Genomic DNA, 27,170 nt, shown 5'->3' on the forward strand with positions numbered 1-27,170 from the left:
GAGATTCTATCAATGAAGAGGGCCAATAGTTCTGCAATTTATAGTCTTTGAGTTTTTTTGGAGGGTAAGATGGGGAGTAAGTGACCTCCTAAAGGTGATGTAGCCAGAATGCATCAAAGAAAGAAATCAAGCCCTGGTCTCTGAAATTGAATTTCTGTCTATGGTATCTTTCAACAGTTTTTAACTTTAGCCTTAAAAAATGCCACATATTTTCTATTCCTTAACTGTTGAATGCTAAACAGGGATATAGCTGAATTACTAGTATCATTTTTTTAGGTTCCCATTATTCCCCCCTTTTTAATCCCCCCTTTCCCCTTTCCCAGTATTTGGGCTTCTATAGCATTATTTTTAACCTGGAAGAAAAGTTATCCAGGCATCCCCAATGTCACTGCTGTATTTTACAATACATCATATAAAGTAGAATGAGCACTCTATCTTTTCTGTTTGTTTGTTATATTTTATTGATGCCTTTTGTTGTTTATGTCAGAGTAATTTCCTAATAGAACATACTTTCTTCCCTTGAACCTTTCTTTGCAACAAGAAAAAAACTGTGAAATAAGACAACTGGATTTGGCAATGTATACATTGTTTTATTCTAATAGTTTGCCTCTTTATTGGGAGAAAAGTAGTATGTGCAGCAGATTTCAAAAAAGACAACATGAAGATTTTAGCACACCAAGTATGTCACCCTTCTTCAGCTTGCCAATTGACTCATTGCTATATATTTAATTTTATCCTCCCGAGCTCTATTGCTATCTAGGTGTATGGTGTAATAATTTATTTCTCATTAATTAACTTGCAATCTCTTTCTCATCAGGCTATTAATTAGGTACAACCTTCATTCTAGTTAATTAAATATTAATTACTTAATGTAATGAAGAAAACTCATTTCCCAATAGTATTTTCATTTTCTTTATTTAAACAAATATTAATGAAATTAATAATAAACATAGACACAGTATAACTATAATATTTTTGGCTATGACCAGTGTCACAGTGTGTCACTTCAAACCCTCAATATATCAGTACATGACTCTTCTTTCCTTATTTAGAAAGTCTCAAATTATTCAATTCATTCCAGATAATGATTAAAGTTTCCTTAAGCTCCTTATTCATATCTTTCTTCAGTATTAGTACTTTATTGTTGTCTTCTCTTCAGTAAGCACAATAGCTTTTCATTTTCTCTCACTTTTTCATTTTTTGGCATTAAAATAATCTTTTTTTTTTGGTAAACATCTAGTGAAATAGTTCCCAACAAAGAATCTTCTTATGTTCTCTCTGTTTTCTCCATAGATTCTAACTTCATATCAAGAAATACTTCACATTTTCTAATTTTCTTTTCATATATCATTGTTCAGAAACAAACTATCTTCTCTGTGAAATCTTTCCAAGGGATGCTTCACATCAAACCATTTTTCTCAACTAACTTTCTAAAATGCTGATACACATTTTCTTATCATTCTATTAACTCTTTCTGAGTCTTATAATGTTAATAGTTACAGTTTCTATTACCTCTCTGTAAGAGAGGTATTTGAAGCAGGCATTGCATTTGTTTCAGATTAAGAATAATCATTGCAATTAATTTACAAACAAACTGCATGTTAGTACACATTAAAAAAACTTGCTGTTATTATGCATATTTTTCTTCTGTTCATCTTACTTTGCTTTGGATAAGTGCCTTCTTATGACATTTGTCATAACTTAGTAGTCTATTCTTTTCATACACCACAATTTGTTTTATTGTTTCTAGTAGTTTGGTATTCATTTTTTGTTGGTAAAATGACTTTTTGCCCAGATGAATAGTTTTATATTTCATTTATCATGTTTCTCTATGGAAGACCATGTGCAAAGGGCATCGAATTTTGAGTTAGAAAACTTATCTGGGATTTGAATTTCAGCTCAGCCCAGTCAATAATTGGTTTTGTGACCTTGTTACAAGGATATATTCTCTCTGAGCTTCAGTGTTCAGATCTGTAAAATGGGATACTTATGCTTGTAGGACTTTCTTCATGGAGCCATTGGGGGAATCAAATGATATCATGATGAAATATGAAAATAAGCCATTAAAATAAAAATTTTACTAACCACAATGCTAAATTCTCAGATATTTGAAGTCAATGACCATGGCTTATGTTCACTTAAACTTGTATTGGAAACAAAGGAGGTATTTAACTAAATAAATTCTTATCAATGAATTGACAGTAAAACCTAGCAAAATGATGAGTATGTCTTTTGTAACTTTCCAGGTTTATCCAGCTGTTTAGCAGGGATTAAAATTTTTTATCTTCCCCAGAATTAGAAAATGATTCTGATCTTCTTGATTCCCCAGAGAGTTTATTTTTAAGAAGCATCCCCTGGTAAATTTAAATAAGTGGGAGTGATAAGGCCGAATGCATTTTATTCTCATCAAACCCAAGACTATGTAAGATGTGTCAAATTGGGTGGGAAGCTTACCACCTAGACTATTAAGTATACACTGCACATTTCATTGAAGTGTGAACTCATAGAATTGTATTTTTAATTTTTAAAAGGTGAACGTTTATCAAATGCTCAAAGTACATTAGTTGTATTCATTAAAAAAACTGAATCTTAACCAAACTTAAAGACTAATCAATAAAATGTTATTTTAAAAATATAAACTTAAAAACTGAGAAACACAATATTGTTTGTTTGAGTCACTAAGGTATGTTTGGGCACAACTGGCACACCATATATGCACACCTATAACTTAGATGTTGGGGGGAGAAAGGAGGCAGTTAGTAATTCTCCATGCAACTATAAATAATCATACAGAGACCAAATCTGAAGTACAAAATGAAGGGCCATAGGAGGGAAATTCAATGTGGGGGAACAAGTCTCAACTACCATCCTGCCAAGGGCAACATTTTAAATTACAGAGGCTGCAAGCTTCTGGGAGAAGTTTATTTGCTTCGGAATATGTGACATGATCACTTTATATGGATTCAGATCTAAGTCCCATCTACTTCCACTAACTTGTAAATAAAACTGTAGCTTTGTGCCTGGGGAAACTATGTACTTATAAAAGATGCTTACCCTTGGGAAATGTCACTCCATGATCAGTAGGATGGGGACAGTGAACTAGAGGTATGAGAAATCCTCAAAGAGTATGTGTTTCTTTCCATGTCAGGAGGGAGTTCCTCTGACCCAAAGGTCACAAAAATTTCAAAGTAAAATTAATTCGGTCCTGCTTTCTTAAAAATAAGCATACCTGGAATTGCGAGTAGTGATAAGAAATAAGAAACAATACAAAATAATAAACAAAATGATATTTTATTAATAAAATAATAGATAATAAATAAAATTAAAAACCAAATGAGCCATCACAAATAGAGTGTCCATTTCCTTAGAGAGAATCACTGACTTAGTGTCTCTCCAAAGCAAGTACCAATTTATTGCTCATTGCTCACAATGAACTTCCAATAAATTAAAAAAAAGGCTCTCACTTAAGCTTAATTAAGGAGAAAACATAGCTTGATTTAACTATGTTCTAGTATATACATGTGCTTTAGACACACATGTGTCTTTAGAGAATTCAATACAACCTGTTATTTGAGAAGTAGTGTGCTATTGTGTAAAGGAAGTATATAGTATAAAGGTCCTGAAATTAGAACTGACTAGTTCTAGGTAGAACACTTGTTAATCAACTGTGAGCAAATCATTTAAATTCTCTGAATCTCAGTTGTTGTTTAATTGTTTTTTCCCCCCAATTATGGTTTCATGATCCCATTTTCTTGGCAAAGAAGTGGTTTGCTATTTCCTTCTCCAGCTCATTTTATAGATAGGAAACCCAGGCAAACAGAATTAAGTGACTTGTCTAGGATCACACAGTTGAGGGTAAATTTGAACTCGAGAAGAGGAGTCTTCAGGCCTGCTGGAATCTGTATCACCTAATTGTCCAATATCCTCCTTAAAATAGGGGCTATATCTTCCATGACTTGCTTCATGGAGTTCTTATGAGAGGAAATATAATATTATTATTATTAATTTATTATTTAAGAATTTTATATTAATTATTATTGCTTATTCTAAAATTTAGGGATTTAAGGCAATTTCATAAAGATCAGGTCCTCCAAAATGTCATATCACTTTTTAAAAAAAACACTTCCTTGTTTTTTAAAAGGTAGATTTAAATTCTGGGTGGTAATCACCTCATTTTTGTCTCCATTGCTCAACAATATATATGTAACATCAGTCCATGGAAAATTATATACAATGAAATAGCAATTCTAATTTTTTTCTTAACTGAAATGTTGCCACATTTCCTATGACACTTGTATAATTAAGAGTCATATCTAACCTCATCTGTCTTTTCCATCTCTCTTAGACTTGACAGAAATGAGTACTATCACTTACATAGAACTGAGTCTTTTAAAATTCCCATTTCTATTTGCTTCCATTACCATGTGGCCTCTATCTAGAACTGATGCCTAGGACAGGAGGAAAATAGAGTACATGCTATATAATGGGTAAATCATAGAGTAGATTAACAATAACTGTAGATAAGAAACCAATGAATTCATTTATTAGATTTCTGGGTCCTTTGCTTTTTACATGGCAAGGATATTCATTGTGATACTTTGTTTAGATTAATTTTGCTTTAGGATTAAATTTTCCTCCCTTTTCTTTAACAACTATTTGGAACTAAAAGGGATCTCAGAAATCCTTTATTCCAGACCCCTCTGCAGATGAAGAAATTGAGATTCAGAAAAGTTAAATGATTAAGGGATTAAAGTCAGCATTAAAACTCAATTCTAGAGGTGGCTTGTACTGATGGAATGCAGAAAGTATACTATACAGAGAGAGGACTTGAAATTTCTTCTCCTCCAACACTTGTTGGAGCTCAAACACTGGCTCTATGATCTTGGACTGGTCACTTAAATGTTGCAGTATCCCAGTTTCTTCATCAGTAAAATGAGAATAATAAGTATTGCTCTATCTCCTACAGTGTTATAAGTTAAGTTCTGTGTAAACTATAAAACCTCACATAGAAATGAGCTACCATTAGACAATTTTCTCAATTATTATATTAAATTTTGATATTTTAGAAACCCATTTCAGTCTGGCTTCAGTCTTTCATTCAAAACTTATCATATATTATTTATGTCTATGTTACTATATTGTCAAATTGGTCTCCTTGGTATTTCCTTATATTACATCCCATCCCCTGCATCCTTGTTTTTTGAGCATTCTATTCTCCATGCTTAGAATGAACTATCACTAGTCCTTTTGACTTTTGTCTTGCCACTTGACTTGGATGACTCTGGAGGAAAGAATGAGACTGATGACTGTGCAGATGTACCTCACTTAAATCCAATTTACGCAAATGTCAAGATATTACCCTTATGATGTCATTGGCACTTTTTGAGAATGAAAAATGAACAAAGACAATCTCTGTTCCTATAATACATAATCTTTTCAGAGTTTCCTTTTTAAAATTTTTACTTTCTTTCAAAACTCAACTCAAGAACTACCTTCTACTAGAGGCTATACCTCCTAAAAATTACCTTGGATTTTTTTTTTTTTGTATAGGTATCTTGTCTATGTTATATTATCTCTTCCTATATAATGTAAGCTACTTGAGCTCAATGATTCTTTTTTGTCTTTAAAAACTCAACATGTAGTATAATGCCTGGCATTTTCAAAGACCTCTAAAGGGTTTAAACAGGTATCATAAAAAATCACATTGGTCTGATGGATTAGATTATGCAAATTAATGTCTTGTGCAGTTTGAACATGAATTACTACTATAATCTATTGATTGGTTTACTTAGGAAGAGTTGTAGTTCAATGTTCAGCAATTCTTGGTCTCCTCTGCCTATTTGGAAGATGGAAAACTGAAGTTTCTGATTTTTATGGGATATTCTTTGCATTTGAGGTTTTAGTTTATATCCTTGTTAGTACCTCCAGCACCTCTCAGGGTGTTTCCTTCCCAAAGTCTCAGGTGCATTACCATTGGGTCAAAGTGATTTACTATGTTTGAATTTTTCAGGTTGCCCGGTAACTTCCTCCTCAGAGACTCCAGTCTGTGTTAAGACCTCGATAGGGCTTCCTGTGCAAAGTGCCTTTGGAATGGGAAATTCCCCATCATTCTTGATGATAAAAGGGATGAAAAAAAATCCCTTTCAACAGCTTTGTTACCTCCTGGTCCTCATTAATTACTCCCCCCCCAATCCTCCCGGAACAGCACTCAGTGATTTCATGTGGATTTGAGTTACACTCTGGGGGAATTTGGCTCCCTGATCCAGTGAATGGATGTCATTCATGCAGACTTTTAAAAAATCTGTGCTAGATGAAATAAGGATGGTATCCTTCATTTAATAAGTCACTCATGAATATTATTCCATATCAATTTCTGGAGCTGTATAAGTTAAAAACACTCTTCATTTACAGCAGCGTATGTTAAAAACAGTCTTCATTAAAAAAAACTCAGGAAACCAGCCTGGAAGAACAGAGGGTGAAACATGAATGAGCTATTTAGCTTTTCTTGGAAAATGGCACGATTCTGGGAGGAATGAAAGGCCATGCATTCCCCAGATTTTTGACAGACACATGCATCATTCCACAAAATGCTGGAACCCCAAACACAAAATGTGGAGACATTTCTATTTCAGTAGCTCAGGTGCTTGTGGCACAGAATAAACACCACCAGGAAGGCAGCCTAGTGGGTGGAGGGGAGCCCTCATGCAGACTCTTGTCAGACTGACTCCCTCCTGTAATTCTAGGCAAGGCTTTTTTTTGAGATTTTTTTTTTTTTTTTAAACACAAGGTAACTGGTTTGACTGTTTTGAATGAATAAAGCAATCGGATAGTTTGAGTATCTCTACTTCCCTTTCCTTCCATCCTTATTCCCCTACCAGTATCTAATTGTTAGATTATAATAACTGAACCAGCAGATTCTTTTTTGTATAGATATAACCTTAAACTAACTAACCAACCTTCAATTTCAGCCAATGGACTATTGTTCTACTATGACCTTGACAGTTTGTTGTCAAGAAGAATCTGAAGACAGAGTCCCTACTCTCAAGGAACTTGGAATTTAATTGTGAAGATAAGCTTGGTGATACATTGGATAGAAACCTGACTTAACATCTTGTCATAGGTATTTACTAGCCTTGTGGCTTTGAATAAATCACTGAATTTTACCTGCTGTCATAGGTTTGTTGTAATAAAGGAGAAAATGTATATCAATCATTTGGCAAACTGTTAAGTATTATATCAGTAAAATAACAGAGCCAGCTAGTGTTGTTTATTAAAACCAGTTAATTATTAATTAATTAATATTAATTGAAGAGATGAGCTTAAGATGGATGAGAGAATCTCAGTATCTATTTCAAGGATATTTCCATGCTCACTGCTTGTTAATCCCCTGAACATACTCTTTATTTCAGCCAAATTGATCTCTTTGCTGTTTCTTCACATAGCATTCCATGAAAGTTTTTTTGAACAATGTTCACCTATGAAATGCACATGTCACTTTTTTTCTCCTTTTCCTCAGAATTCATAGCTTTCTTTAAAGCTCTGATCAATTACTATTTCTCACTCAAGACCATTCTTGGTTTCCTCAGTTGCTAGTGCTATCCTTTAAATCAAAGCTTCTGAAATTGTCATTTGTGACCTCATATGGAGTCATGTAGCTGAATATGGGGGCAGGTCACAAAATTATAATTTATTATCAATAAATATTTGATTGTATATTTATTTTATATACCTATATACCCAGGGTCACATAAATATTTCTGGAGGGGGGGGGAGAGAAGGATCATGAGTTTAAAAAGCCCTCTATGGATTAGAGAATAGGAATGGGATCTGTGATTTTATTGGTATAGACAACTCCTTAATGGAGAAGCTCCTTGTACCATACAAGTTGGTACCTTTTCTGAAACTTGGAGTCTTAGAGTATTTTATAGAGGTTATGTGATTGTTCAGTCATGATGCTAGTAAATATTAGAAATAGGACTCCAACTATAGTTTTCCCAGTTTTGAGACCAGCATTCTGTTCATTATATGATCTCAAATATTGGGAAGTTTTGTAGTTACTAGAATTTAAGCCACTTGAGAACAGGGAGCATTACATTTTTTTGTCTTTTTACTCTATTAATTAGCAACCAATAAGGTCTTGTTGAGAGAATGGAGTTCAGAATATTTTGGGAAGACTATAGAACTGTGGTGCTTAATCTGGTACTAGTACTGAAGGGGAGGGAATTATAGGATGACACATGTTCAGTCTGAAAGGATGTAAGATATAATGTAATCCAACATTTCCATTATATAGATAAGAAAATTGAAACCTAAAAAAAAAAAAAAAAGAAAGAAGTGATTTATCCAAGATCATACAATTGCTAAGTGGCAAAACCATTATTTGAATCCAGGTGCACTGTCTTTAAATCCAGTTTCTTTTATAGTGCGTAATATTGCTTTGGTTTGACTCATTCCTAGAATGAGATGGGGATGCAGTCATCTGAATAAATATGTATAATGTATAATATAATATGATATGATATGATAGGACATGACATGCTGTAATATAATAGGATATGTTACACATGTCATATTATTACATATAGTGTTATATACATATTACCTGAATAAATAACTGACATATAGTTGATATTGAGAAGGCTTGCTTGAATGGAGTTTGCATATTTATAAAGTAAAATAGCCCAGTTAGTTCTCATATGCCTGTTTTTTTTTTTTTTCAGAATAGATAAATTTAAAAGTTCCTTCCAATCACCAGGGCAAGTTCATAACCTTGCTATCATCCTTGACTTTTCCTACTGAGCCACCTCATGTATCTTGACATTTGCTATATCTTGTTGTTACTAACTCCACAAGATTTATCTCACTTGGCCTCTTCTCTCTACTCATGTAACCACACCCCAGTTTAGATCCTCATCATCTTTCCCCAGAGTTATTATAATAGTCTTCTAATTGTTATCTCAGCTTCAAATCGCTCCCTTCTTTAATACACTCTCTAAGAAATAGTGATTTTTTTTCCCCCTAAGGTACAATAGGTCTGATCTTTTCAGCTTCTTACTTAGCAAACTCTAGTGATTTCCTATTAATTCAATTCAATTGTATTAAATCTATTAATTCTAGGATCAAATATAAACTCTTCTGGTATTTAGAGTTCTTCAAAATCTGGCTGCATCCTACTTTTCCTGCCTTCTTACACATTATTTTTCTAGATTATCTCTACAATTCAAACTGGTCTTCTTGTTCTTCACACACTACACTCCATACCTCTGTGCTAGCTATCTTTCATAATTTGCATGTACTTCCTTCTCATCTCTGCTTCTCCTTTTAGATTCAGCTTAAGCCCCATCTTCTACATGAGTTCTTTCCTAGTCACCTTACTTGCTCACATCTTCCCACAGCCTTAGTTTATTTTGTATCTGTTTTGTCTACATTTATATATGCATATATTGTTTTCCCCTTTAGGATCTTTTTGATTTTAGTATTTGTAGTATCCTCAGCCTCTCTTATAGATGCTAAACAAATGAGTGTTGTTTAATTGAGCCTAGAGTGGTAATTTTAAATCAGGAAGGGGCCTCAGACATCACCGAATCAGCCTCATCATTTTATAGATGAGGAAGACTTTCTCCCAAAGAGAATAGATGACTAGTCTGACTTCACACAGTTACATCAAAGACACAGAGTTTTAACTTAGGTTTTCTAATTCTAAATCTCTCTCTCTCTCTCTCTCTCTCTCTCTCTCTCTCTCTCTCTCTCTCCTGAGTTTTCTGAGATTTGTCTGAATCAGAGGAGGGAGAGAATAATGAGAATCAAAACTCACAATTAAATATTGCTTTAGAGATTACAAAGCATTTCACCTACTTTATGAAATTGGATATTCAAATGGATGAGAAACTGAAGTTTCATTATTCCTACAGTTGTCTTAACTTTTATCTTGCCATTGGATTACAATGACTCTGAAGAAGAGAGTAAGGCTCATGACTTTGTGACGCTCTGTCTCATTTAAATCCAATTTGCTTGAAAGTCAAGATATCACCCTCATGATGTCATTGGTCCTTTCCAAGAATGCAAAAACAACAGAAAAGTAGGTTCCATGAAATTAAGGGAATTGCTGAAGGGCATATGATTAATAAGTAAGATAGGATTTGATTCCAAATCTATTGAATACTCTTTGCAATATATTATACTTCTTAATGCATACAGTGCATTTTAGAATCATTGACTCATAGTATTTTAGAACTAGTTCATGGTTTTGTGGGTGAGAAAGCTGAAGTTGGGGGAAATTAAACTATTCAGAGGCAGAAGCAAGACTAGAACCCAGATGTTCTGCCACTAGTCCAGTATTCTTTTTTTTTTTATTTAATGTATATTTTCTCACTTTAATATTTATATTTTTTTCATGTAAAATAATTTTTTACATTTATTTTTAAAAGTTTGAGTTCCAGATTCTCTCTTCCCCTCCTCACCCCCAACCCCATTGAGATGGCATATGTGAAACTATGCAAAAACATTTCTGTAAAGGTCATGTTTAGAAAGAAAATATAGATCTTCTCCCCTCCATCCTGCAAAAAAAAAAAAAAAAAACTTTCAAGAAAAATAAAGTTAAAAAATGTATGCTTCAATCTCTATTCAGACAAAATCAGTTCTTTCTCAGGGTATGGATAGCATTTTTCATCATAAATCCTTCAGAGTAGTCTTGGGTCACTGTAGTGCTGAGAATAGCAAAGTGATTCACAACTGATCATCCCACAATATTGTTATTACTTTGTAAATAGTACATTCCACTTTCCTTGAGTTCATTGTGGACTTTTCCAGGTTTTTCTGAGAGCATACTTCTAATCATTTCCCAAACAGCTATAATATTCCATCATAATCACAAACCACAATTTATTTGCCATTCCCCAGTTGATGGGCATCTCCTCAATTTCCAATTCTTTGCTCTGAGAAAAGAACTGCTATAAATGTTTTTGTATATACACTCTTTTCCTTTTTTAAAAGATAATTCTTTTTTGGGATTCATGACTAGTTGTGGTATTGTTAGGTTAAAGGATATGCACGATTTTTTTAGTTTTTTGGACATAGTTTATATCTTTTGATCATTTATCAAGTGGAAAAAATCCAGTATATTTAAAACACTGAATATTCTTGCATCTACCTGGTGGATGGATAGACCAATATGATATTCTTATGAGGTGTTATGAGCTTCCCTAATAAATGAACAATTCAGTCTGAGCTGCTATGCTGTTAGGCAAAATTTCTTCCTTGGCAATTGGGTATGTGGCAAGTATGACAATGACAGACTATCCAATGGGCATACCAAGTATATGCTCAGGCTTCCCACCCTCTCTTCTCCCCAAATTTAGCAGAAACAAAATGGTTAGCAAACAAAACTTTGTTGGGAAGTCAGCCAGAAGATTTAATCTATTCTCTAACTTGGGTTCCAATTTTATCACTGGCAGTTGGATCAACTTGGGTGAGACATTTGATTTTTAGGGGCCTCAATTTACTCATCTGGAAAATTAGTATGGGGCTAGATGTTCTCTAATGTCTCCATCATCTCCAAATCTATAAACTTCTTGCTTTTAGGTCTTGACTATATGCAGTCTGTAAGGGGGGAAAAGATGATTTTTTTGGAAGACACCTTTGGAGGCCCTCACTTTGTTGGTCATCTTTATTCACCAATAAATCTGAATGGAATGTGCCCACTCCTTTGCACTCACTATAGAGGGTGTTTGCACTTTATGATAAGTTCCCCGTATAATTAGAAATAATATGTATGACCAATCCCATCCTCTTCACCTCCATTTTATTAGCATAAAGAAATCTTGGTATGGAAACTCCCATAACTTATGCAAATTAGGAATTCATCTTTTATTTATAGCCTGAGAGAGTTTCTTGTGGGCATGGAGAGCTTGTACTCATAGTTACAGAGCTAATTTGTGTTATATTGGTCAGATATATTCACATATTTCTAGTTCCAAGGAACTTATTCCTTTAAGCCTATGGTGTCAAACTCAAATAAAAATGGAGGCTACTAAATCATAATAAGATTCCTATAGGTCACACATTTACATTCTATTATATTTTTTATTTCTTTTGTTAAATATTTCTTAATTATAGTTTTATCTGGTAGTGGTGCAATAAGGCTTTCCTTTCAGTTCTTGACACCTCTTCTTTAAGGCACATTGCTATAGAGTTGTTTCAGTCATGCTGATCATTCATGATTGCCTTTTGATATTTTCTTGGCAAAGTTATTGGAATTATTTGCTATGTCTTTGTCCAGCTCATTTTAGGGAAGAGGAAACTTAGGCAAACAGGGTTAAGTGACTTTTTCAGAATCTCATATCTAGAAAATGTCTGTGACTGGATTTGGACTCAGGAAGGTAGAATCCATCAGGTGAATCCATGAGTATATCTTATTTATTTTACAGATGAAACAACTTGGTCCCTAAGAGGAAAAGGATGTTATATAAGATTTTCTTTTTTTAAAATTTATATCTATATATATATAAAATTTTTTTGATGATACTTTTTTTACATTATTATCAAAATGATTTTCATGCCTTCCTAGCAAACCCTGCCCAATAAGCCTTCCCTTGTAATAATGAAAAAAATCAACTGACTCTGCCAACATTTCATACTCATAGTCTCCTACCTTTTAATAAAAGCAGAAATATCATTACCTCCATTTTATAGATGAGAAAACAATGTCTTTTTCTCAAGCATTTTTGGTTCAGTACTGCTGGAGTTCTGAATGTTTTTATTATTATTTTAAATGATTTTTTTCTATTTGCATTATTATAGTCATTGCATATCATCCTCTCAGTTTGTCTAACCTGAGTCTGCATCAACTCACACATCTACACTTTTCTTTGAATTCCTCATATTTACCATTTCTTATAGAGGTTGTTTTTAATTTAAACAAAAAAAGAATGTGCTAAGAGCTTAGAGAAGGTGTAGAAATGTGTCATTAGCAAACATAGAAGGTACTGATTTCAAGTATCTGGGTAATCATTGGTTTAGCTTCATCCTTGTAATTTTTGCAGCCTAGGGGGAGGTGTTAATGAAAGGAGAGGGATATTTCCCTAAGGGTTGAAAGCAATGACATTCCTGGAGGTATTGGGCTGGAGGCATATGTTGGGAAGCATGTCTCCTTCAAATTTTTCTTGAGGGACATGGAATCTGAGTAGTTACCATTATTAGAGAGGATACCAAATAGATAATAGAACTATTATAATTTACAAAATATTCTGAAAGAAAGTCTTTTAAAAGTTGCTATTTATTTCCATAGAGTAAGAATATCAAATAATACAATAACACAAATACAGATTTTGAGCTGGAAGGGTTTTCATATAATACAATCACCTCCTTTTACAGATGAGAAAAGTGTAGCCTACAAGGGTCAAATAACTTGTCCAAAGTCATACAGATGGGGCAGTTAAATAATACACTGGAGAAGATAGTGGCTCTGAAGTCAGGAGAATCTTAGTTCAAATATGACTTCAGACACTTAATATTTACTAGCTGTGTGATCCTGGGCAAGTCATGTAACCCTAATTGCCTCAAAAACCAAAATCAAAATCAAGTAAGGTATAGAACTGGAATTTGAACTTAGGTTCTTTGACTCTAACTGTATCATTCTATATGTGAATTATTAAAATATTAAAATTTGTTCATTTGCATGAGTTGTTCCTAGAAGTTTTTCTTCCTGTGTTTTTTCACTTCCCTTGGAGATAGATAATGCAGCATTTATTCTAAGTTAAAAAAAAACACACCCACACAACTTATTTGTTTATTTATTTATATTCTAGATATGTGCAAATCATCTCATAAATATTTAAAATTCATTCTTTTTCATTGCTGGGTATTCCCCCTCTGGATTTTGATGAGTGGATCATTCTTCTTGCTAAGAATGTTAACAAGAAAAATATTCTAAATGTCAATCTGTCTTCAGATCTGGTAGATTGTTAGAGTACTCGATTCCGTCTCAATCAGCAGCGTGTAGTAACCCTTGGGATACATCCTTCCCTTGCTTCCCTCTGAACTTTTCTTCTTATTACTTGCTACTCCTCATCCTACATCATTCTATTTTCCAAGATGCCAGTGTTATACCTGACTACTTTCAGCAGACTGACTGCTTGCCCATTAACCTAGTAATTAATTATCATTAATTATATATTATATAATTAATTGTTATTCATAATTATAATTAATAATAATAAAAATAGTTCCTATTCCTCTAAGCAATATGATATAGCTGACAGAATTCTAGTCCCAGAGTCAGAAGATTTAGACTCAAATCCTCTCTTTGATACTGACTTTGGATAAGCCAAATTTATTTCCCGGGATTCAGTTTTCTTTTCTATATAATGAGGGATTTTGACTGGATAGCTAATGTTTTAAGTTTGTCCCCACTGTATGAATAGTGAAACTAGATTTAGAGAGATCACGGTGTGATAGATTTAGAGTTAGACTAGATCAAAGAAATGATATTATCTAACCCTCTCAGTTTGTAGATGAGGAAGTCAAAACTCAGAAAGGTTGTTGATTTGCCCGAGTTCACTTGGTTAATCAGTGGACTAGTGAGGATCTGAATCCAGTTCCTTTGATTCCAATTACAATGTTTTTCAAGTGACCTGTACAAGGTCACATAGCTTATAAGAGGGCAGAACATGGATTTGAAAATGTCTCCTGATTTGAAGTCTACTAATCTTGCCACTGCAAAACTCTGGAATCTGTTGAAAGGAACAATATTCCTTTGAATGGAAGTTGGAAGATGGAATTGAGATATGAGAGTCGTATTAGAGTCAGACTCACTGTTGTGGCTACCATGTCCCATCATCTAACATCTCTGACACTTTTCTTGATCCAGACCATGCCCACCAAGGTAGAATGACAAATATTACTTAATTGAATGGCTAATAGCTGACGCTTCTCTTCATCAGGACTAGGACTCAGGAAAATTGTTTGACTTTTTCAGGTCTTTCTTTATGATGTTGTAAATTAATGTGATTATGAGCTTTGGAGAAAGGTGATACTAAATATTAGATACTAATGTTCGTGACAACCCATTTTATTGGGATAATTTAATTGTATTTTTAAACAACTAGGTGGCATAATTAATAGAGTGCTGGGCCTAAGTCAGGACGACCTGAGTTCAAATCCAGCTTCAGATACTTACTAGCTATATGCCCCTGGGAAAGTCACTTAACCTTGTTTGCCTCAGTTTCCCCATTTGAAAAATGAGTCAGAGAAGGAAATGACAAACTACTCCAATATCTTTGGTAAGAAATGTAATCCCAAATGGGATCATAGACACTCAGATGTGATTGAAAATGACTGAAGAACAGCAATTATATTTTATTTTGTGTTTTTCTAACCTGTAATTTCCAGGCAGTAGAGAACTTTCTTATGCGGGGAACTGCTTCTACTGATGCCCCTACTTCCTCAGAAGCATTAAGAAGTTAAATAATTTGTTTGTGGATTCTATATTAGGATGTATGTGTCAAAGTTGTTTAGTTCTTTTCAGTATTGTATGACTCTTCATGGCCTTTTTTGGTATTTTCTTGGCAAATTAACTGGAATGATTTGGCAAAGCCTTCTCCAGCTCATTTAACATATGAGGAAACTGAGGCAAACAGGATTAAGTGACTTTCTCAGGGTCTCATAGCTATTAAATGTCTGATTGGATTTGAACTCGGGTCTTCCTGACTCCATGTCCCACCTATGTGTGGAATTGAATTCAACTATTCTTTCCTTTAAGGCTGGCCTGCTTATAGATTGAATCAAATTTTTTTTTTTTTGTATTCAGTTCTTTCCACAAAATCTAATTTAAGACAAGGCATACCTTTTTATATAGCTAATAATAATAACCATTAGCATTTAGATAATATTTTGAAGTTTGCAAAGCATTTTACATATATTATCCCATTCATTTTTCCCCCCCCTGAGGCAACTGGGGTTAAGCCCAGGGTCACACAGCTAGGAAGTGTTAGTGTCTGAGGCCAGATTTAAACTCAGATCCTCCTGACTTCAGGGCTGGTGCTCTATCCACTGCACCACCTAGCTGCTCCTTATTCATTCTTCACAACAATTTTGAGGAGATGCTATTATAACTCCATTTTACAGATGAAGAAATTTCAGTTTAAGAAAAATCATAAATGACTTACCCAGAGTTAATTATCCAGCAAATGTCTGAGGCAGTATTTGAACTCAGGTTTTACTTGTTTTTCCAATGTCGACTCCAACTTCTATTTTACCTGGCTGAGTTTGAACAAGGTACTAAAAATATCATCATAATTAGCCCTGCTTAGTGCTCCCCATTGACTGTTCAGTAAGTGCATCGCGGAATGAAGTCTCACTTCCTCTTGTTTGGGTACTTACATCAGATTGGGCCCTCACCTACTAACTCTCCTATGATTAATGCTTGTCCCCTTGGCTGCATGGCTTCTTATTTATTTAGAAAGTAAATTGGGGTTTTAGTGAAATGTATTGAGGTGAAAAATGAGATAACATAAGGGAAAATCATACTAGGGTTTTGGTCAGTGCTTTGCTGAGGAGAACTGGCACAGATTTCTGTATGAGACTATATAATGCCCAAATTTGTGTACAGGCATGTAGATTTTTAATTTTTTTTTTTTTGGTACAGAGATGAGACTGTAGTTAGAGAAATGGAAGGAGGAAAAGAAAAAGACTACTTGAAAAAAGGGAGCCCAAATTTATGAGAGTTTCAAAAACAATTTCCTTTTAAGGTATAAATTTCTAATTTCCCACATAAAAGTACAGGGATTGAATAGTAAATCCTTCTTGGCTGGTAAGCCCCCTGAAATGGGGATGAAAAAAGTAACTATTTGATTTTCATTCATGTTCCTTGAAAGCCAATATATGTGAAAATTCTCTGAAGCATACCTCTCAGTTTTCAAAACCAGAGTTTGAAAATGTATTATAATGGTCAGCTTTGTTTTCTGTCTCCTTCCCTGTCCCTGTGTGTGTGTGTGTGTGTGTGTGTGACAGAGAGAGAGAGAGAGAGAGAGAGAGAGAGAGAGAGAGAGAGAGAGAGAGAGAGAGAGAGATTTTAAAATAGAATTACTACTGAATTACTACTGACTAAATCTGATGACTTGGGCAAATGAGGTACAGCTAAAGTTCTATGATTTGGTTGTAAGATAGAGCTATATGGGTGTAAGCTAGAGCCACCATTTTAAAGTGTGACCTTGACTTCTCTGACGATTAGTCAATCTTCAATTACCCAAATGACAAATGATCTAATTCAGTTATAGACAACAAGTGTTCACTAAGTGCTTACTATGTGCTAGGCACTCTGCTAAGTGTTGGGAATACAAAAAAAGGGCATAGATATTTTTCTTCTAATGGGGGAACCAATATGCAATATGTATACACACACAATATGTACAATAAAAATCACAAGTGATTTCAGAAAAAAGGCACTGGGGTGAGGAGGAAGGAGAATTTGAAAGATCTGTTAGTGGGATCTAAGTTCAGTTTAGAGGGAAGCCAAGGAACCCAAGAGGAAGAGGTCAGGAGAAATAGAATTCTAGGAGTGGATCAGCTCAATGTAAAGATCAAGCATGGGATGATGGGGTATATATTCAGGGAACAGCAAGGAGGTCAGTGTTGCTGGGTTGTAGACTATGCAAGGATGGGGGAGGGATCAGGAAAGGACTAAAGTGTAAGAAGACTGAAAAGCTAGCAAGGAGCCAGGCTGTGAAATATTTTTAACAAGCAGAGCATTTTATATTTGATCTGAGTTCTGTAGTTGAGACTTACATCTCAACTTCACTTCCGTATAGGACACAATCTAGAAGAGCAGCTTGGTTGTAATATTAGGGGAAAATGGTAGAAGACACTTTTAAGGTCATTTAGTTTGTGGGATTCTCAAATTTTATTTTCTCAGAGAGAACTAATCAGGAGGGTGATGTCTTAACTTGAAAACAAATTGGATTTAATTGGGGCAGGGCTAGCTATGCAAAGTCATCAGCCGCATTCTCTTTTCCAGAGTCATTTGGAGTTCTTTAATCTGTTTCTTTCCTTATACTCAATTCTACATTTTGTGAGAGAAAGTTCCTATATAATTTCATATACAATCATTTTTTTTTTGTTCTCCCTGTGTTGGAATACTTCTGTTTATTGATGATGGTTAGATAATAACAAAAAAGAAAATTTAATTTAAAAGCAGAGGAAAATGAACCACAAGATAAAATGAAAGTATTAGCTCTTTGCCTGTTTTTCATTAATAAAGAAAGTAGCTGAACATCAGAAGAACTTTTGTTACAACTCTTTTTGTGGTAGCAAAGAATTGGAAAATAAGTAGATGCCCATCAATCGGGGGATGGTTGAATAAGTTATGGTATGTGAAAGTAATGAAATTATATAAAAATGATGAATAAGCTGATTTTAGAAAGCCCTGGAAAGATTTACATAAACTGATGCTGAATGAAGCAAACAGAACCAGGAAAACATTGAACTCAGTAGCAGCAAGATTGTGTGATTATCAACTATGACAGACTTGTTTCTTCTCAGAGGTTCAGTGATTCAAGGCAATCCTAATAAACTTTGGATAGAAACACCATCTACATCCAGAGAAAGAACTATGCAGGATCAATATAAATCAACATATGCTATGTTCACTTTTTTTCTTTTTCTTCTGTTTTTTTCCCTCTCTCATAGTCTTTTCCTTTTGTTCTGATTTTTCTCCCCCAACACAATTCATAAGGAAATATATTAAAAATTACATGCATAACAAAAATTTTTTTATATGTAACTGGGAAAAATAAAAATAAAAAATAAAATTAAAAAATTGTAATACTCTACTATACCACCCAGCTACCTAAAAATACCTACTACTTTCTCTCATAAAAATATCCCATATAAAAATAAAATAAAGCTTTCTGTTCATGCTCTTAAAAAAAGAAAGAAAACTAATCTGTAAATCCCAAGATATCTTGTGATGTTTCAGTGATTAAAATTTAAATTCCTTTGGACAGAGGAAAGAAGGAAGGGAAGGGGAGGGAAAGGAGAAAAAAAAAAAAGATGGATAAGAAAAGATAAGAAAAAGAGCTATGTTGCCCAATTGGCAACTCACAGAAGTTGTTGTTTGTCCTTCGTTCTTGAAAAAGACTGTGACATTAGGGAGGTGATGCCATTCCATACAAGTAAATTGCATTTCAGTGAGGGAGGGCTGTGCAAAGTTTCCATCCTCACTTTTTCCTCCAGAGCCATCTAGGTCCAGTGAGAAGATATAAATCAAGAGGATTGGAGATGACTCTGGATACAGTGAGAGACCTTGGCTTTCTTTAAACTAAAGTTTTTTTTTTGTTTTTTTTTTTTTTTTTTTTTAACAGGTTTCATTTTAATTGAGGTAACACCCAATCATTGATTAAGGTTAAGTAAGAAACGGAAAAGAATGACCTCTTTAACTTGGTTAAAAAAGAAATACATCAAGGGAAAGGCCTTGTATATTCTCAATGGGAAGAGAATTGGGCATGAAAAATTGAATTGAAAATATTTAATTCTTTAAATTAAAAAAATGACAACTAATTTAAATTTAGTTTTCCTTTGAATATGTTGGGCTTGGCTGGCCTGGTAAACACAGGAATTGCATTAAACACAATTTCTATGTTTAAAAAGTTTTCCACCAACTACTATTACCTCTCCATGACTATTAGTGCAACCTTGGGCAAGTTGCTTAAGTTTTATAATTCTCATCTATAAACGAACAGGTTGGATAGATGATCTCTACACTCTTTTGCAGCTATAATATTCTAGAATTCTATGACAGAGGGCAGCTTTCCTTGATTGACATTAATATCCACTCCACAATTTTCCCAATGAAATTTGTCCGGTCAAGATTCACTTGAGTATTATTAAATCTTCCCCTTTTTTTGGGGGGAAGTATTTGCATTTTAGGTTGACCTATATTTTAAAGACATGTCTCAATTACAAGAAGTAGTCTGGGCAGCTTTCCCAATGGGGCCATACGCTGACACCAAACTCTGAACAATTACTTAGAATTAGCCTTGTCAAATTTGTTTAAAGTGACCAGGAAAGTGCATACATTGAACTAATGTCCCCTTTTGCTAGTGAGACGTGGCTGTAATGATTTTATATATCTGTCAAACTATTTAAATACGAACACAGCTTTCATGCAGTAAGCACTATTCCAGGCAGATGTCATTTTTAGAAGTCAATGGGGAATTGCATCCCTTAATTATTCTTCAATACACAAACCAAGCATTCTTTAATTGGTGTAAATTGAACAGTGTTCTAGTGCAAACAAGGAGAGGACAAACTAATCAATGATTCTGTGCATGTCTATTGGAAAGCCATTGCCATTAGATCAAGTAACAAATCCTTAACTCCATTAGCCTCAGTGGAGTGATGGACAGACACACACACACACACACACACACACACACACACACAGAGGATAGTCTTATTCCTTATTATCCAGCACGACTGGGAGACATCTAGGGAGTTGGGATTCCAAAATTGCTAGTTCTGTGGGGTGGGGAGGAGGAGAAGAATGCTAATAGAAATCTAAAATGCCTTTCCTTACTTCTTACCTTCCCCCTCCAAAAAAAAAAATTTCCATTATAAAACACCGTACCACAATGTCAGAATCTACATTCACCAGTCTTTTATGGGAATTCAATGGAAAACAAAGTGTTTCTATCCTCTGGTGGTTTCAGTCTTGTGTCTGTCTTCATGCTCTTTTTTTCTCCCTCCTAAATTGGAAACAATATCCTTTTTTTTGTTAGCTTGTCAACTCATTTTCCCCCTTGAATTTTCTGTTCTTGAGACTATCTTGTCTATATATTCCTACCTATGAGCTGCAGTTGGATAACATGAAACTGGTGTTCTTTCCTACTTTTTAATATAATAAAAAAAGGCACTATACTTAAGAAACCCAGGAAAAAATCCTTCTCATAAACATGTCAGGCCCACTTTTCATTCTTGTCTCTTTTTATTAACTTTCTTAAATTGATTATTTATTACTGGGGAGGGAAAAAAAGGAAGAAACAAGCCCATTACATCCCCTGGCCCAGATCTGCCAGTCTTCCATTTTATAGAGTTCCTATGACTGAACTGCATTGGAAAGAGATATATAATGGCTATATCTCCCTGATTTTTAATTTTATTTTGACAAAATGATCTTGTTCTTGTTGAAAAATCCTTCATATTGATTTGTTTAAGGTTTAAAGTAGGCTAGTGCAGAAAACTTAAGAGTGAGCAAAGAAGAAGAAGAATGAGTTTTCCATTTCATTAACATTCATTTGTTCAGTATATTATATTTAAATAAGAAGAAATGATGATGGTTTCCTGTAGGTGAGCTATTCTTACGTATGATATTCTAATTTATGCACCTATGACAGAAACTATAGTCCTTGGATTTCCATAGTTGGTCTCAGGGTTTTGAGAGGCCTGGGATAAGTCCTATGAAGTGACCCTCAAATTTCCTGAGGTTATGAACAAGAATAGCAGAGTGACACATTATTAAAACTTCTAGGTATTAGGGTACCAGGACTTGACACTCTGAAACTCCATCTTTAAAATTTCACAGGATACCAAGTAATCCAAAATGCTCTCATGAGTCCATGATCACAATAATTTCTCAGTGGCTGAGAGAGTAGTTGGAAAAGGGGTAAGTGTGCAAAAATTGATATACCCCTTAAAACAATTTGATTAGACCAATAGAATTTTGCAACTATGTGATCCCAGATTTATCAGTGCTACTTCTTAGCATCTTTTAACATCTCTCATTCCTTCTCTTATAAGTTACCAATCAACAAGTTTTTTTTATTAATTACTTATTATGTGCCTGACACTGTGCTAAGCAAACAACATATAGCATTAATCTACAAAAAATTCACCTCCTCCAGAAGACTTTCATGAAATAAGAAAAAATAATAATAAAAACTTAGAAAAAGGACCCCTCCAAAAGAAAAAAAAAAGGTTCTGAAATACAAACAGGGCAATTTTATCACTGTTTTAAATTTAATATATACAGCACTGTAAAAACAAACTACATAATAGAATTATGCAGTTTCATATACAATCCTTTTTTTGTTCTCTGTATGTTGGAATATTTCTATTTATTGTTGATGGTTAAGGTAATAGTAAAAAAGAAAATTTAATTTGAAAGCAAAAGAAAATGAACTACAAGGTAAAATGAAATGATTAGTCCATTGTCTGTTTTTCTTTAGTAAAAAGGGTAGCTGAATATCAGAAGTACTTGAGTGATGAAGATGTTGGTTTGCTGTCTCATTGTTCTTTGCATATATATATGTATATGGGGATACACACATACACACACACATAGACATTCCATATTTTCCATTAAAAATATTTGCTACTAGATCATTATCTTCTGGAGATACAGCTATCCTTAGGTTTTGGTGCTTTCTACAATGTTACAAGAATTAGGTAGTTGGATAAAAAGATTCAGGGAGGTAGCTTAGAGTAAGGAGCAAAAACTGGTGTTCAAAATGAAGCAAAGAAAAACAAAGCTCTAAACAATAAGAATGAGTGAACTTAAATAATCAAGACTTAGAAAAAAAAGCCCTCACAAATGAGTCTCCCAAAGGGGGGGGGAATCTTGGGAAATGATGGATTTATAAGTAAATTCTATTAAACATTCAAAGAAGAATTATTTTCAATATTATATAAATTGTTTAAAAGATACAAAAAGAAAGTAATCTATCAGATTCCTTATGTGATACAAATTTGAGCTTGATTCTTAAAACAGAGTAAAAGCAGAGGAAGAAAGCCACAGGCTAATATCCATAATGGACACTGATGCAAAAACATTTAGATAAAACATTAATTAAGAAGGATACTACAGAATCATACCAAAAAGATTACATATCATGACCAGATTGGATTTATACCAGGATTTAAAGCAGGGGTAATTAAATATTAGGAAAGCTATCAATATAATAGCTAAATAGCAAAACAAAAATCATATAATTATATCCTAGATGTGAAAATATTGAAACAAAATATCACTCATTACTATTTAAAAAACACTAGAAACAGGAATAAACAAATCTTTTCTTAATATAAGTAATATGTTTCTAAAGGATGGTGGTGCAGTGTATAAGATGCCATGTCTGGAGTCAGAAAGACTTATTTTCCTGTGTTCAGATCTGGCTTCAGATATTTGTTAGCTAGGTAAGCTTGTGTAAGTCATTTAACTCTCAGTTTCCTCATTTATAAAATGAGCTAAAGAATTAAATGGCAGACCACATTAGGAACTTTGCAAGAAAATCCCAAATAGAGTCACAAAAAGTCAAACATGACTGAAAAATGAGTGAACAACAATAATCTATTTGAAACCAAGTGCTAACACTATATATAATGCCTTTTCCATGATACCAAATGTAAAGTAAAGATGTTTGCCATTAGTGCTATTCCTTGATCTTGCACTAAAGAACAATATGACAAGACAAAAAAGAAATCGAGAGAATAACCATAGGCAAAAAAGGAAACAAAATTATTGCTTTTTGCAGATAGTATGATAATTTGCTTACAGAATCCTAGAGAATAAATTAAAATTAATTGATTGGCTACAGCTAATTATAAATGGTTTTTCACTAATAATTAGAATAATTCAAGTTAAAGTAATTGTGACCTTATAACCATCATATAGGCAAAGGTGAAAAAAAATGGAATATGACACATGTTTGAGGAATAATAGGAAAATGGGCACATTAATGCACTCTTGGTGAAACTGTGACATAGGCCAGCAAAAGTTACTAACTTTTTTTTCCCGGCCCACTGATAATATTACTTGGGTTATACCTCAAAAAAGATTCCAAAAAGAGGAAAAGGATCCATAAGTACAAAAGTATTTGTAAAAACTCTTTTGTTGTAACAAAAACATTGGAAACTAAGATCTTTTCCATCCACGACCAAAAAGTTACTAAATTTTGCAACTTCCTGGGCCAGTGACACTACTACTTGGATATACCTCAAAAAAGATCACAGAAAGAAGAAAAAGATCCATAAGTACAAAAATATTTATAAAAACTCTTTTGTTGTAGCAAAAAAACATGAAAACTAAGATACTTTCCATCACCTGGGTAATTGCTGAATAAATTATGGTGTATAAATGCAATAAAATACTACGTGCTATAAGAAATGATGGAGAAAATATTAGTGAAACTTGGAGAAACTTGTATGGAGAAATGGGAAGTGAAACAAGCATAGAACAATTTATACAATATTGAACATTGTAAAGGCAAAGGATTCTGATCAGTGCAATGACCACTGATGATTCCAGAGCATTCATGATGAATTATGCTATGACTTTATGCTATCTCCTGAGAAATATGTGATGAACTTAGATTGAAGATGAAATAGATATATTTTTAGATATGGCTAATGTGGAATTTTTTTTTTTGCTTGGCATTATATAGTTATTAAAAGGATTTTTGGCTTCTTTTTATCTTCTCTTTTATTCTTTCTTTCTTCTCTCTCTCTCTCTCTCTCTCTCTCCCTCTCGCTTTTTGCTGAAACAATTTGGGTTAAGTGACCTCCCCAGGGTCACATAGCTAAGAAATGTTAGGTGTCTGAGACCAGAGTTAAACTCATGTCCTCCTGATTTCAGGGCTGGTGCTCTAACCAGACATTCAGCTGTCCTATTTCCTCTGCTTTTCTTTTCTTTTCTTTTTTCTTTCTTCTCTTTTCTCTCTTCTCCCCTCTACTTTCTTTTTCTTTTCAATATGGGGAGGTAGAATGGAGAGAAGTTTTTTAATTAAATAAGTAAAATTAAATAAAAAAGAAAGCCATGAGGCATTAAAATACATTTAACATTTGTCTTGTCTTTAAAAAGTTTTATTTATACTATTTAAGAAGACTGCTATCATTTTCTAATTTCACCATACCCTACAAATAAGTATTGTTGAAACCAACAAACCAATAGCTTGACCATGTCTGATGACATTTGTCTCATTCTTCACCTATAGTCCATTGCCTTCCTCTTTACCAAACAAGGATTCTTTGGAGTAAGCATCAGTTCATAGAAGTCTAATTGAGTTTCTTTGATTATCACATATCTCTTATTTGTTTCATTCACATATTGTAACACTTTTCATCTGAGTTTTGGTATTTTTTACTTTCTCATGGTTATTGTATGCATAGTGTGCAAAATCATCTGCCAACAAAAAATCATGCACCAATACTCTCTTCACTTTTGGCTTGTAGTCTTTTCAAATTGAAGAATTTACCATCGATATAGTAATGTTCACCATCAATGTGGTAATGTGATACCATGTTTGTCCTCATTGAAACAAGTACTCCATCAGCCAGCACCACATCATCCATACGAGGAAAACATCAGTTACAGCAAATGGAGAAGTTCTGAATTCTGTGTTCACTTACCTTGGTACTATATTTTCCAGAAATATCACATTCATAATAATAATTCATAATGTCTCATTGTTATTAAATTTATTTTCTTGCATTGGCAGATCTAGCTCAGTGTTTGGGAGGCCCCAAGGGAATATGTGAGAGAGAAGAGATATTATTGGACTGACTATTTATCAAGTGCATGCTATGTTCTAGATTAAAGACTGGGGAAATACAGACCAGAAGTTCAGATAGTCATCTTAGAAGATCTTCCCCTATCCTCAACTGGATTATTTAAGTAGAGGGAGGATAATACTTATCAAAGGGTTGTTGCAAAGATGTCTTTTCTGGTATGGATTGGACTAAATAATTTCTGTGATTTGAACTCAAAAATTCTGTGATTTTGAAATCTGCATAGTAAACAACTTGTTCCATTGATTCTTATAGTCAGGGATGGGCTGGTAAATGTTTAACAACTGGGTGTCCAAAAAAGTATGCAAGTCAACCTTTTAAAGTTTAATCTGTATTGTTAACATTTTCTTCACAGTTTTCTTAAGTCTAGATAATCAACAAAGCAACACAAAAAGCCCTCATTTATGACATTTGCTGATTTTCTTGAATTGGCTCTAGCATAACACTCTTTACAAGTAAATTTGCATTTCTTAATCCATCAGCTGGAACATCAGGTAAATGGTAAAACCATGGGCAGAGTGAAATTTTTTGTCATCACATTAAACATGTTTAAATGTTGTTCATCCATTTTCAAAGAGGACTAATGACATCACCAATGATATTTTGACTTGCTCATCAATTGGATTTAAGTGAGACAGAGCTGCACAAAGTTGTCCATCTCGCTCTCCAGTGGCAAGACAACACTCAGAACAACTGGCAATGGCCTAGGATACTGTAGATGATTTTGGCATCTTCAGTGTCTGACCAAGCTCTAAGGGGGTGAGAACCTCTGCTTTGGTTGTTTTCATGGCTGTTGGAACTAATTGTTTCATTCACCCATTCCACTGGAGGAAGTCTTCACATGCTTGACATAGACATCCCCTGACTCACCAATTCATTTGAGGTCTGTTTACTATTGTACAATTTGAATTTGAAATAGACTCATGTTTGTATTCTGTAATCTAGGGCAATAATAATTTCATACAATTAATTTCTGCTCCCTTAGAGTGGGCATTTAATCAGTATTTTAAAAATAAAATCTCATTGTTATAATTTGCTTTTTGTTGAATACCTCCATTTGTTCCTTATTGCCTTCTGTACCAACCCTCTCATTGAGTGATTATACATATTGGAGACAATAAGCATATTTCACATACCCATTCTAGGAAAACTTATAATCAAGTCTTATAGAGGATTTTTTTTTTAAATTAAAAAAGATGTTAAGAATGATCAAGAAACATATTAAAAGACAGAAGGAGAAGACAACATCTCTCTACTTCTGTCCATCAATATAATTGGATATTGAGCTACCTATAGGAGATGAACTAATTGGTTTTTATTTTGCGAGCTACTGGTTTGTAATTGGCTGCCACATTAACAGTTCAGTCAGCAGTTATATGGACTAGTTATACCGATTTGTTAATGCTTCTGTCTACTTCTTGATTCAACATAAAAATGAAGGTTCCTGGAACCACTTGGAGGATACAAAATATATGGTATTTCTCTAGAATTTTTGGAGCAACAATGAATGCTCCTGAATCCTCAGACTACTGTTTATTGTCTGTCTAACTCATGAAAAAATTGATGGTGGTCTTGATGCTGGAGGTATTTGTGTGAGGTGAAGAACTTCCAGGGTG

This window comes from Antechinus flavipes, chromosome 3 (assembly GCF_016432865.1).
Source record: "Antechinus flavipes isolate AdamAnt ecotype Samford, QLD, Australia chromosome 3, AdamAnt_v2, whole genome shotgun sequence".
Classification (NCBI taxonomy): domain Eukaryota; kingdom Metazoa; phylum Chordata; class Mammalia; order Dasyuromorphia; family Dasyuridae; genus Antechinus; species Antechinus flavipes.